Genomic DNA, 11683 nt, shown 5'->3' on the forward strand with positions numbered 1-11683 from the left:
AAAAAGTTATGTCTTTGCATTGATTTCAGTCAGGCAAGTATGTAGAGATTGAAGGACAGACAGACAGACAGACAAGGCTCTGCTAGGAGCCCGTGCTAGGACCAGCCCCCATCGCACCCACTCTGGTGCTCTGGAAGCTGAGGGTAGCCTCCATCCCTTCCCAGAGATACTCTCCACTTGAGCCAATCATGTGGGTCCAGCCCTGCCCCCCTGCTTGCCCCTGTGGCCTTTGCTCTGCCCAGGCCTGTGGTCTCCCGCAGCTTTTGGGAGGGGAGGGACTTGAAGGAGGAAGGGGTGGCAGAGCTGCCAGGCTGAAGGGTGTGGGTAAGCTCAGGGGGCTCCAGGGGCACCTTCACCCCTGTGGTGGCACAGCTGGAGGCCATAGCAGCAAGCTGGTGCCCCAGGATTGCAGGCGTTCCATGGGAACACAGCCTGTGGTGGGACCTGTGCCAGTAGCTGCTGCAGGATGGGGCTCTGGGTGCTGAAGGGGTGGGAAAGGAGAGTGGGGAGCCCCCTAGTTTTGGTTTGGGTGTGGAGTCAGGCCCTGGAAGGCAGGACTGTACCTCCCAGCCTGCTCCCTGCTTTCCTGAGGCCTGGGGGGGGGGCAGTGGTGGCTCAGGCTAATCACCCAGCAGTGTAGGAAAGATGGTAACTGCAGCCAGCACACAGCGGGGGAACCCATCCTATGCACCACCAGCGGCTCCCCAGCCAGAGGAGGCCCAACAGTGTGAGTGGGGCCACCTCAGGGCTGGCTGGATGCAGGGTGTCGGGGGGTTGTCCTGGAACACCCCCTCTGGCTCCTAACACCCCTCTTCCACGCAGCATCCCACATGGTATGTTTCAGAGTGCCCATGAGACAAGGAGGGGTCCCTACAAACACCATCACCCACCTACTCACACAAGCAGCAGGGACGGACACACCCTCGCACACCATCTCTCCAATCCATGGACGGAGGGCTGTCCCCCCCCCGACATGCAGGTGCGCACGAGTGCGTGTGCCCACACAACACACACACACACACGCACACACACACACGCACACACTGCTGCAGTTTTCCAAGATCATTTTAACCCAGATAGAAACGTGTGTGTTGGAGTGAATATGTGAAGGCTAGACACAGGGACCGAGTTGGAGATGAGGTAGTGACAGAGGCAGAGATACAAAGAGACAGAGATGTTGAGAGACACAGAGACAGAGATAGTGAGACAGAGATAGGAGGAGAGAGGCAGAGACAGAGACCGAGAGAGACAGTGACTCTCCTGCCTCAGGCTGACCAGGAGCCCTAGTGGCTGTGCCTCCGTGGGGGCTGTGGGGGTCTTTGTTCCCAGGCAACGCGGCCAGGGAGCTTCCTGTTGGGTCCACCCTGGGTCCACTATGCCCACTTCCTGAGACTCTGGCAGTGACCAGCCCACACCCTCAAAGCCCAGGGTCCTGCGCAGTACGTCGAGAGCCAGCCACCCTCCAGGCCGGTGCCCCAGTCTCCTCCCCCGACAGAGGCTGCCAGCTCTCACACCAGCTCTGCAGCAGCTCACCGGCCCCTCCTGCCTTGCCTTGCCTGCCACCATTGCGTCCTAGTCCCGCTCCGGCTCCCGGCACACACTGAGAGACACTCACCCTGGTGGCTTGGCTTCCGCTGGCCTTCTCTCTGCGCCCCAGGCCCCCCTTCCACATGCCTGAAGCCGCCCCACTTGGCGGCCCGGCCACCCCGACTCCCTGGTGCATCCAGTCCAGCTAGGGCTGGGGGGGCGCAGGGGTTTCTTGGGTCTCCCTGCGCCCCCCCCCCCAGGCCTGTCGCCCTTCCCACCCCCTAGGGTAGGCTGTCCTTTGTCTTCTGTCCCTTGGCCACAACACAAGCCCTTGCCTCCTCCGGTCCTCTATCCCTACCTTCGCCCCCCCACCAAGCCTCCTTCCTCTCTGCCTGCAGACCGGCCTCTGTCCCTCTCCCGGCCCCCCTCTGATTCACTTCCCTTGGGATCACCAGACTCCTTGTCTGTCTGTCCTTCTTCACTGTCCCTGTCACCCTGTCATCACTGGGAGCCTGACTCAGTCTGGTTCCAACTGTCTGCCTGTCTGTCAGTCCTGGGGCCTGCCTCCCTCCCTCTCCAAGCTCTGCCTTTCCCTGCGATTACAATTTCTAGTCACACGGCAGTGCAGAGCCCAGCTCCCTCCCCGCCCCCTCCCTCCTTCTTTCTCTCCTTCCAGCGGGGAGGGCGCTCCCTCCCTCCTTCCCTCCGCCCTTCCTCATCTCCCCCCTCCCGACTAGCTTGGCTGGGGGTGGCCTCCCCCTCCCCCGCTAATCAAAGGCTCCGTTATCTAATTAACCCATTGGTTCTGGGCAGCCAGAGAAGGTCGGGAAGCGGGGGAGGAAGGTTGATGACTGCGCTGCCAGGGGAGAGGGGTTTGGACTGTGCCAAGCCTGAGCCTCGTGGCACACACACAGCCGCCTCTGCTGCAGAACCAGGCCGGGCAGCACTGACTCCTTCTTGCTGCCCAAGGCATCTCTCCTGCGTCCCCATAGTCCATCCTGGACCCCCTGAACCTTCTCCAGGACCCCCAGCACACCCTGCAGCCACCGATTCAACTTCCATCCTGACATGACAGCCTATCTGTGCCAGTCAACCTAGGCTGGTGTGACTATCACCCCATCCTTCAGCTGTGGCTGGGGCTTACTCCTGACACAAAGAAACCTACCCCTGATGCCTCCCTTTCCCCAGCCTCAGCCACAGTCTAACACCTGCCTCCTGGTGCTCTGTAGAATGAGCTGGGCAGCCATGCTCTGTTTACTCTGTGTTCCATCCGTCCATCCATCCATCCATCCATCCACTCAACAATCATCATCCATTCATCTATATCTCCACCCCATCCATCTCTCCCTCTGTCATCCATCCATCCCTTTATCCATCCATCCATCCATCCCTTCATCCATCCATCCATCCATTTATCTGTATATCCATTCCTCCACCCATCTGTCCAGTCACCTCTCCTTCTGTCCATCCACCCATCCCTTCATCCATCTACTCAACGATCATCTATCCCTCCCTCCCTCCCTCCATCCATCCATTTATCCATATATCCATCCCTCCACCAGTCTGTCCAGTCACCTCTCCTTCTGTCCATCCACCTATCCCTTCATCCATCCACTCAACAATCATCCATCCATTCATCTATATCTCCACCCCACCCATCTCTCCCTCTGTCCATCCATCTGTCCATCCATCCGATTGTCCATATCCATCCCTCTACCCATCTGTCCAGCCACCTCTCCTTCTATACATCATCCATCCCCCATCCATTTGTCGATCACCTCTTCCTCTGTGCATCCATCCCTTCATCCATCTGTCCTCCTTCCTCTGTCCATCCATCCTTTCATCCACCCATCCACTCATCCATCCCTTCATCTATTCATCCCTGTATCTATACTTCCATCATCTGTCCATCTGTCTGTCTCTCTGCCCACCACTCCTGCCTGTCCATTCCCTTATCTATTCATCCATCCATCCACCCATTCATCTGTTCCTCCACTCACCCACCCATCCACACTCATCTGTGTACCCATCTCTCCATCCATCCATCTAGTCCTCCATTTTTCCTTCCGTATACCTCAAAATATTTCTGGAGTCCTACTATGTGACAAACACTGAAGCAGATACCAAGAAAAGCTACGCACAGGCCCAGCATACTGCAGATGGCCAGCAGCACCAGTAGAGTGCAAGAAAGCAGGAGGGCTGGGTTGGAATGCCGATCCTTGTGGCCTGAGTTCCAGTCTCCTCCAGTCTGAGATGGGACTGACATGGGCCCACCTCGTAGGGTGGCTGGAGGTTCGGAGAGTGGCACTCTGAACACAGGCTCTCTCCTGTGCCTCGGTCTGTGCACAGCTGGCTCCTGCTGGCCACCACCTCCCTCCTGTCTGGAATCCTCACTGCTGTCATCACAGGTGGCCAGAAGGACCCTGTGACCGTGGAAGTCAACCTGTTCTGTCATTCAGTGTGCAGGGCCCTTGGCAGCTCACACCTCACCTCTTGCCTTGGCCTGGCCCCTCGCCAGCTTCCAGCCTGCCTCCTGGGTGGGCTGTGCTTGCTGGCTCAGGGCCTTTGCACTGCCCTTCCCTCTGCCTGCTCCTCCTCAGCTCTTATGGACCTCTCCCTGCCATGCCAGGACTTTGTGCCCATGCTACCTACTAACTGAGGCTGTCTTGCCAGTTCACACCTGGTGGTGCTCTGTGCTTTGTTTTCCTCTGTTTACTGCCACCTAACCCACCAGATCCCCCTCTACCGGAATGCACATCCCCCAAGGACTTGGCCATGTTGGTCTCTGGTTCTGGAACTCGGTGAATCTCAGGTGAAGGATAGGACAGACCTACTGCCATGACACTGGTCTATATATCTTCTCTGTGAGGCCACATCTCTGCCCCGACTCATACAGCTGCATCCCCACATCCCGTACCACACGTGCAGTCCCGGCAGACTCTAAGAGCAACCCATGTAGGACACCCCTCTACCTGAGTCCCCTCCTGTCTCAGGAGTTCATAGACTTTGGCTGGACATCTGTGTCCTAGATCTCCCCCCTTCCCTGCCACAATGCCACCTGGCTGGTTAGACTCTAGTACCGTTCCAGGTCCCGATACACCTGTGGGTGCCCCATTAAAGGTCCAGGTCACTAAGGAAACCTCATTTTTGCTTGAAACAAGAGCCTATCCATGGAGATGCGCTCTGGTTCCTGGGCCAATCCAGAACAGAGGGAACACCAGCCAGGCACCTCTTCTGAGAGAGCACAGGCTTGATCAAAGCCAGGTCACTGCACAGGAACGGGAGACGGAGGGCACACTCCCATCCTCGACCCCATGCCCATCACCCTTCAGTAGCTTTTCTTGAAGGCACCACTGTCATCCACACAGCAGCCCTCTGAGAGGCTAGCACCCTCCTTCACAGAGGGAAACAGAGGCCCAGTAAGGTCTATCCACTGGCTCAAGGCCAAACAGCTAAGAGGGAAGGCTAGGCATGATGGCACAGACTTGTCATACTGCCCACTCCAAACTAAGGCGGAAGGATGACAAGTTCAAGGCCAGCCTACACAACTTAGTGAGATTTTGTCTCCAAACAAAAAGAAAAAAGAAGACTGAGGATGTATGTTGGTAATACAGCCCCTGCCTAGAATCCCCCAGTAAGGGGCTGGGGTGTGGCTCAGTGGTAGAGCCCCTGCCTAGAATCCCCCAGTGAGGGCTGGGGTGTGGCTCAGAGGTGGAACCCCTGCCTAGAATCCCCCAGTGAGGGGCTGGGGTGTGACTCAGTGGTAGAGCCCCTGCCTAGAATCCCCCAGTGAGGGCTGGAGTGTGGCTCAGAGGTGGAGCCCCTGCCTAGAATCCCCCAGTGACGGGCTGGGGGCGGTTCAGTGGTGGAATATCTGTCTAGTATGCAAAAGGCTCAAGGTTGCACCCCCAGTATTGCCAAACCACACACACACACACATACACACACACACACACACACACACACACACACACACACACACACACACAGAGGCTGTGGAGACAGCTCCATGGGTAAAGTACTTGCTTTGCATGCAGGAGGACCTGAGTTCAAGCATCAGAATGAATAAAAAGCTGGATGTCTGTCTGGTGTGCTTGTCATCCCAGCACTGGGGAGGTGGAGACAGGGGATCCCTGGGGCTAGATTGTCAGCCAGCCTAGCCAAATAGGTGAGTTCTAGGCCAGTGAGAGACCCTGCCCCAAAACCCAAGGTGTATAGGGCTGTAGAGATGACCCACTGGGTAAAGGCACTTGACTCCAAATCTGTTGACTTGAGTTTGATCCCTGGGACCCACATGTTGGAGGGAGAGAACAGACTCCTGCAAGTTGTTCCCTAACCTACACAATGGGGACTGATCTCTGGCTTCTATAGACATATGCACACATACACATACTTGCACACATACCTGCATGCACGCATGTACCCACACAAGTACCCCCCACGGGCACACATTCATGCACATGAACATGCACACATGGACACACACAAAAATACCTGCACGCACACATGCTTCTAGGGACACACACTAGCACACATACACAGACACACGGACACATAAATGCACCTGCACACACACATGCATGGACACATGCACACACATGCAACTTCTCATAGGCACACACAGCTGCACACACAGACACACACAGGCATTTGCATCTACACATGCACATGTGTACCTACACAGACACACATGCTTCTATAGACATGGGCACACACATAAGAACCTGTACACATAGAGATACACCCATATACATGCACACACATGCTGCACATACACACATGCTACACACAGACATGCACACACAGACACACAACTGCACACACAAGCATGCTGCACACGCACACAGGCACACAGCTGTGCACACAACTGTACACACACACAGGCACATCTGCACATACAGACACAACTGCACACACACACTGCACACACATACAACTGCACACACAAGCACACTGCACACACACAGTAACACAGCTGCACACATGGACACATAGAAGGAGCCTCCAGGTTGGCCTCATTGTAGCCAGGGAACCCACAGGACCACAGCCTCAAGTCCCACAGCAGTCACTGTGGGATGAGTAGGACAGCAGCCCTCTCCCTGAAGTCAGCGACGGGGATAAGCAGATAGGGGTCCAGATTCCGAGGGGCCACTAGGTCCCCAGGGGCGTGGTAGGATTGGAACTCAGGGCTCAGGCCCTGGCTGAACCTCCACGAATGGACAGTGCTGAGGGACCAAAGCTGGATGGAGTCATGAGCACCGAGGGATGCCAGGCTGAGACCAGGGATGCAGAGACCGCTCAAGGCGAGGTGCTGAGCCGCCCTCCCAGCTCAGGCTCAGGGAGGTGTCCTGGGCACAGTGCCTGAAAGAATTCAGGCAGATGGCAGATCGGAAACTCAGGGGCTCAGGGGAGGCAGGGTGAGGAGGAAAGGGAGGAGGAAGTGCTCCTGTCAGCCACACTCATTTTCCTGGTTAAGTTCAACATGTGAGAACAAGACAGGAAACTGCTGCAGCAGCAAGCGGCTCAGAGGTCAGAGCTAAAGAAGGACTTCCCCCAGTTTGACAGGTTGGGGGAGAGGTGCCACAGGACAGTGGAACACTTCTTCCTGTACAGCCGTCTAACAAGGCTGGAGCTGAGGCTAGAGGGAAACAGGTGGTGTGGGCTTGGGGATGACAGAAAAGACTCACACCTTCGAGTTTATCCCTCCTGGGGGACTTTCAAAAAAGAGCCCCCTCAGGGCCCCCAGTGTTGGTGCTCTAAGGCTGAGGTCATGGGACCTGGAGAAAGGACGGGGCAGAGTCAGTGCTGGGACCAGCGGTGGGTAGGTAACATAACGGGGCAGGGTTGTCGTCCCCCAGATGTCTGTGCTGGTGATGCTCTGACGGTCACCAAGCCTCTGTGTGGGCTTACAGCCAGGTGAGGGGGCAGAGGCTGGGGCAGGTGTGCCCGGGAGCTGTGTGGAGCCCAGTGGGGCTGCAGAGATGGCAAGGGGGCGGGGGCCACTGGCTTCCTTCCTCAGCAGGCTGGGAGAGCTCTGGGAGACATTCTGGAAAATCCAGGAGCCTGGGGAGGAGAGCTGTGGGGACTGAGACAGGAGGGGACAGTAGGGGATGAACTTTGTGGGGTGGGGCTGTAGTGACAGGAAGTGGGGAGAATGAAAGTGAGTGGGTAGAAAAGTCAGAACTGGGCAGAAAAGAACAGGAAGGAGGTCCCGGGCGCCTTTGTGGACCTGGGGTCAGGTTCTTAAAGCTCGGAAGGGAGATGCGTAGGCAGGGCAGGTGGCTGGGTGAGCCAGGCCCTGGATGGCAGGTGCCCCCTCGGCCCCAAACTTTGAGTTTGTGCCAGTGGGCTGGTGCCCACAAGCCAGCAGCAGGCAGGACACATGGAAAAGGAGGACAAGGGCTGGACTTGGCACACTCCTGTCATCGCAGTACTCCGGAGGTGGAGGCAGGAGGATCGGGAGTTCAAGGTCGTCCTCAGCTACCTGGAGAGTGTGAAGCCAGCTGGGGCTACAGAGACCCGACCGGAGGTGGTAGGCTCCTGCCAGCATGGAGGTTGCCGTCACCTGCCCGTATCCCCATCTGAGCAATGGATGTGGATTACCTAGGGCTGCAGGGTGGGGACCAGAGTGCAGGGGTGTGGGAAGGGGTCATCAGTTATGATGGAAGGCTTCGAGAGTCCAATGGGTCCCCATTCCACAAAGCCCTGGAGCGACATAAAAGTTCAGGGCTCACCATGGGACATGGTGGTCACCAGCCACACCACAGGACACAGCGGCCACCAGCCACCCCTGAGCATTGAGCACTTCACAGGTGTCGACTGGGCAGACAGGCAGCACTTGTTTTGTTTTATTTCATTGTTTCTTGGTGGTCTTTTGAGATGGGGTCCCATTCTGTAGCCAAGATTGTCCTTGAATGTCAGCGGCCACATGTGGTGGCGGTGGCTGCTGTGCAGGGTGACCTGGTTAGTGTGGACCCTGGTCCTAGCTGGAGCCACCTGTGCCCCAGTTCCCACAGTGTTGGCATATGAGGCTCCCCTACAGAGCTCTTGTGGGCAGAGATCTGTTCCTGCCCAGAAGCCCATGACGCATATCATGACAACCCGTTTCACAGAAGGGTACACTGAGGCCTGGAGAGGTCACCATGCTCCCAGTGGACACCCCAACACAAGTGGGCTCCAAGATAAAATCAGGACTTCCAGGCTCTCTTCCTTTGATAGAGAGGGGGGTACTTAACACCCAGAACTCGGAAACAGTGGGCACTGAAACCGCATTTACTGCCGAGGCACAGCCAGATGCAGTCTGAAACTGAGGCTGAAGTGGCCAGCCCAGCACTGAACTCCTTTTCCATTAGGCCTGCTGTTCAGCATCCATATTCTGTGTAAAAAAAAAAAAAAGGAGGCGCCAGTAGTTGGCAGTAGCATAGCTATCACCTCACCTCTTGGGAGACTGAGGCAGGAGGATTGCTATGAATTTGAGGCCAACCTTGGGCTATACAGTAAGACCCCCATCTCAAAGAAAAATGAACATAAATCAAAGGCATCAGCGAAGGCTGTAAAAATCATAAAGTCATGTGAACAAAAGCAGTCTCTCCCAGACACACATGGACAGAAGTACTGTGTTCCCATGCTCTGTGGCTCAGCTCCTGTATCACTGTTAGCCTGGCATATCCAACTGGATCAGAATTGCTCATCCATCCCAGAGCACTATCCAGGTCTCCTTCACGCAAACAAGCCTGTGCCCCCCGCCCCCACTGCCAAGGCCTGAGTCTCCAGCAAACTGTCAGCCTGGAGCACGTTCCTCTCAGAGCATGTGGGCAAGCAGGCCTGAGAGACAGCCCTGAGTGGTTTAAGTACTGAGAATTGGGGCTGATGAAATGCTTAGTGTATGAAGGCACCTTGCTGCCAAACCTGAGGAACTGAATTCAGTTCTGGAACCCACTTGGTGGAGGGAGAGAAGAGATTCCCCAAGTTGTTCTCTGCTCTCTACCTGCAAGCGCATGCCCCGAATCCCCAAATAAATAAATACATGTAATAACTTTTTTTAAGTACTAAGAATTGAAGTCAGGGCTTCACGTATGTTGGGCAAGTTCTCTACCACTGAGCCACACCCCAGCCCCTCACTGGGGGAGTCTAGGCAGGGGCTCTACCCCTGAGCCACACCCCAGCCCCTCACTGGGGATTCTAGGCAGGGGCTCTACCCCTGAGCCACACCCCAGCCCCTCACTGGGGGACTCTAGGCAGGGGCTCTACCGCTGAGCCACACCCCCATCCCTCTTTTAGTTTGAGGCAGGGTCTCATTATGGAGTCCCGGTTAGTGTTCAGCTTGCCAACTTCCTCCCTCAGCTGATATGGCTGGACTGTGTCACCCGGCCTGACAGAGATTCTTAACATCTTTTTAGAAGCCCAACTGTCCATAAGTCTATCAACATCTTAGTTACCTGTTTTCCACAGCCCAGTTGCCACTAGGGGCCCAATGGCCCATCACATTCCCCACTCTGGGCCTCAGTCCCCCATGCCAAGCAGTGTTCCTTGCTGGGCAAGGCAATCTGCAGTGGGGGTTGGGGGGGCAAAGCTGGGTACAAATTCCTAGCTTTGCCTCTTCTGTAGATGTCTGACCTTGGGTAAGTGACCTCACTCTCTGGACCTCAGTTTCCCCTGTCAAGGTGGACATGATGGTAGTCCATCTCCCTTCTGGGGTCATTACTGGAAGTAAGTGGTGTGGATCCCACTCAGCCAAGGTGCAGGCTGGGTCTGGGAGCAATCCTGAATGCTGCGTGCTAGGGCTCTAGGCAGTTCCCTCCCATTGATCCATCTTCCTTCAGGGTCTGTGCAAGAGCTCTGGGGGTGAGCTCAACCTTTCAGGGACCTGCCACTGTCCCCAGCCCGCTCCCTTCCCTCTTGCCTTCCCCACCAGGTTCCTTCACTCTGCTCAACTTCCCAGACCCTACAGACAGAGCTGGGCACAACCTTACTGTCCGTCACCCTCTGGGATAGGCTCCCGCCCAGCCTTCATCAGGGCCCACCCTGCTCATCTCTAAGTCTTCACAGCCCCTCTGCCTCTGCCTGCCATGACAACAGCCTGGCGTGGGTTTCCAGGCAACAATGGGCATCCTGCCACTGTAGTGAGTCTCCTGTCACCTCCTGTCTGGCAACAGCACCCCAGCTTCAGGACAGGAAGCGAAGGCAGAGGGCTTCTTCCCAGCAGGGGTGGAGGTCCTGACACTCAGAAGCTCACATGCACTGTCTATACAACTCCAAGGAAAACAGGGCTGGATTATTATTGGCCATTGTCCCCATCCCAGGGCCCAGTGTCTTCCCCCTGACCTGGGGATGAAACCAAGTGACCACTTTCCAGATGGGTCTAGGCCTGTGTCGTCTCCTAGGACGCCCGGGCTCACCAATCTCACCCAAACGTGCAGTCTCCCTCTCAGCCCGCAGGGACCCTAGCCTGCCTCTGCCTGTGACCTGACACAGTGGACAGAACTAAGAGGTGTGCAGCCCGCACCCTGGGAGGGTCAGCGGAGCAGGATAGGCTGTAACAGGCTGGTTTCTTTCAGGACTCCAACCAGACCGTGGTCTGGGGAACCTGCATGAGTATCTTGCACCCTCACACGCAAGAGACATTTCTCCAGTTAAGGGACCTTCCTGCCCTTGGTACAGGTGGATGTGGGGTTCAGGCTGGGGAGGGGCCAGGGGCCAGGAGAGGAGGAGGGAGGCAAAGGTAACGAGGGACAAAGAGGAGAGAGAGAGAAAGGGGGGAGAGAGAGAGGGAGAGAAAGAGAGGGGGAGAGATGAGGAGAGAGGGAGAGAGAGAGGGAGAGAGAGGGAGAGAGAGGGAGAGAGAAAGGGAAAGAGAGGGAGAGAGAGGGAAAGAGGGAGAGAGAGGGAAAGAGAGGGAGAGAGAGGGAGAGCGGGAGAGAGAGCTAAGGTTATCCAGGCAAGGAGTTAATAGTGGAGGCCAAGAAAGCAGCAATGAACACACGATACACACGATGTTATGTAGCTGCTTCCTTCCCTTTGGGTTGAACATGACCTCTGCAGTCCTGAAGCAGACCAGCTGTGAGGACCAGCCCCAAACCCACATGATAGCAGGCTGAAAAGTCTTCGGGAGATTCTCACGCCCTTCCAGTGAACTAGGGTGGAAGTCTTCAGTGGT

General features: G+C 56.3%; 1 protein-coding gene across 3 annotated transcripts in view; it reads right to left on the bottom strand.

Annotated features, from left to right (window-relative positions):
• Positions 1 to 11683, bottom strand: part of Lrrc4b (leucine rich repeat containing 4B) — a 37762-nt gene that overhangs the window by 21867 nt on the left and 4212 nt on the right. Inside the window, exon 1 of one of the 3 annotated variants that reach the window (XM_008845154.1) lies at positions 1616 to 2166. The exons of 1 other annotated variant lie outside the window; for it this stretch is intronic. The gene's annotated coding sequence lies outside the window, so the exon portion shown is untranslated. Of the gene's footprint in view, positions 1 to 1615; positions 2167 to 11683 lie in introns of those variants that run through there. One more of the 3 variants, XM_008845156.2, reaches the window with a different exon arrangement.

Source organism: Nannospalax galili, unplaced genomic scaffold (genome assembly GCF_000622305.1).
Source record: "Nannospalax galili isolate Female #2095 unplaced genomic scaffold, S.galili_v1.0 scaffold960, whole genome shotgun sequence".
Taxonomy (NCBI): Eukaryota; Metazoa; Chordata; class Mammalia; order Rodentia; family Spalacidae; genus Nannospalax; species Nannospalax galili.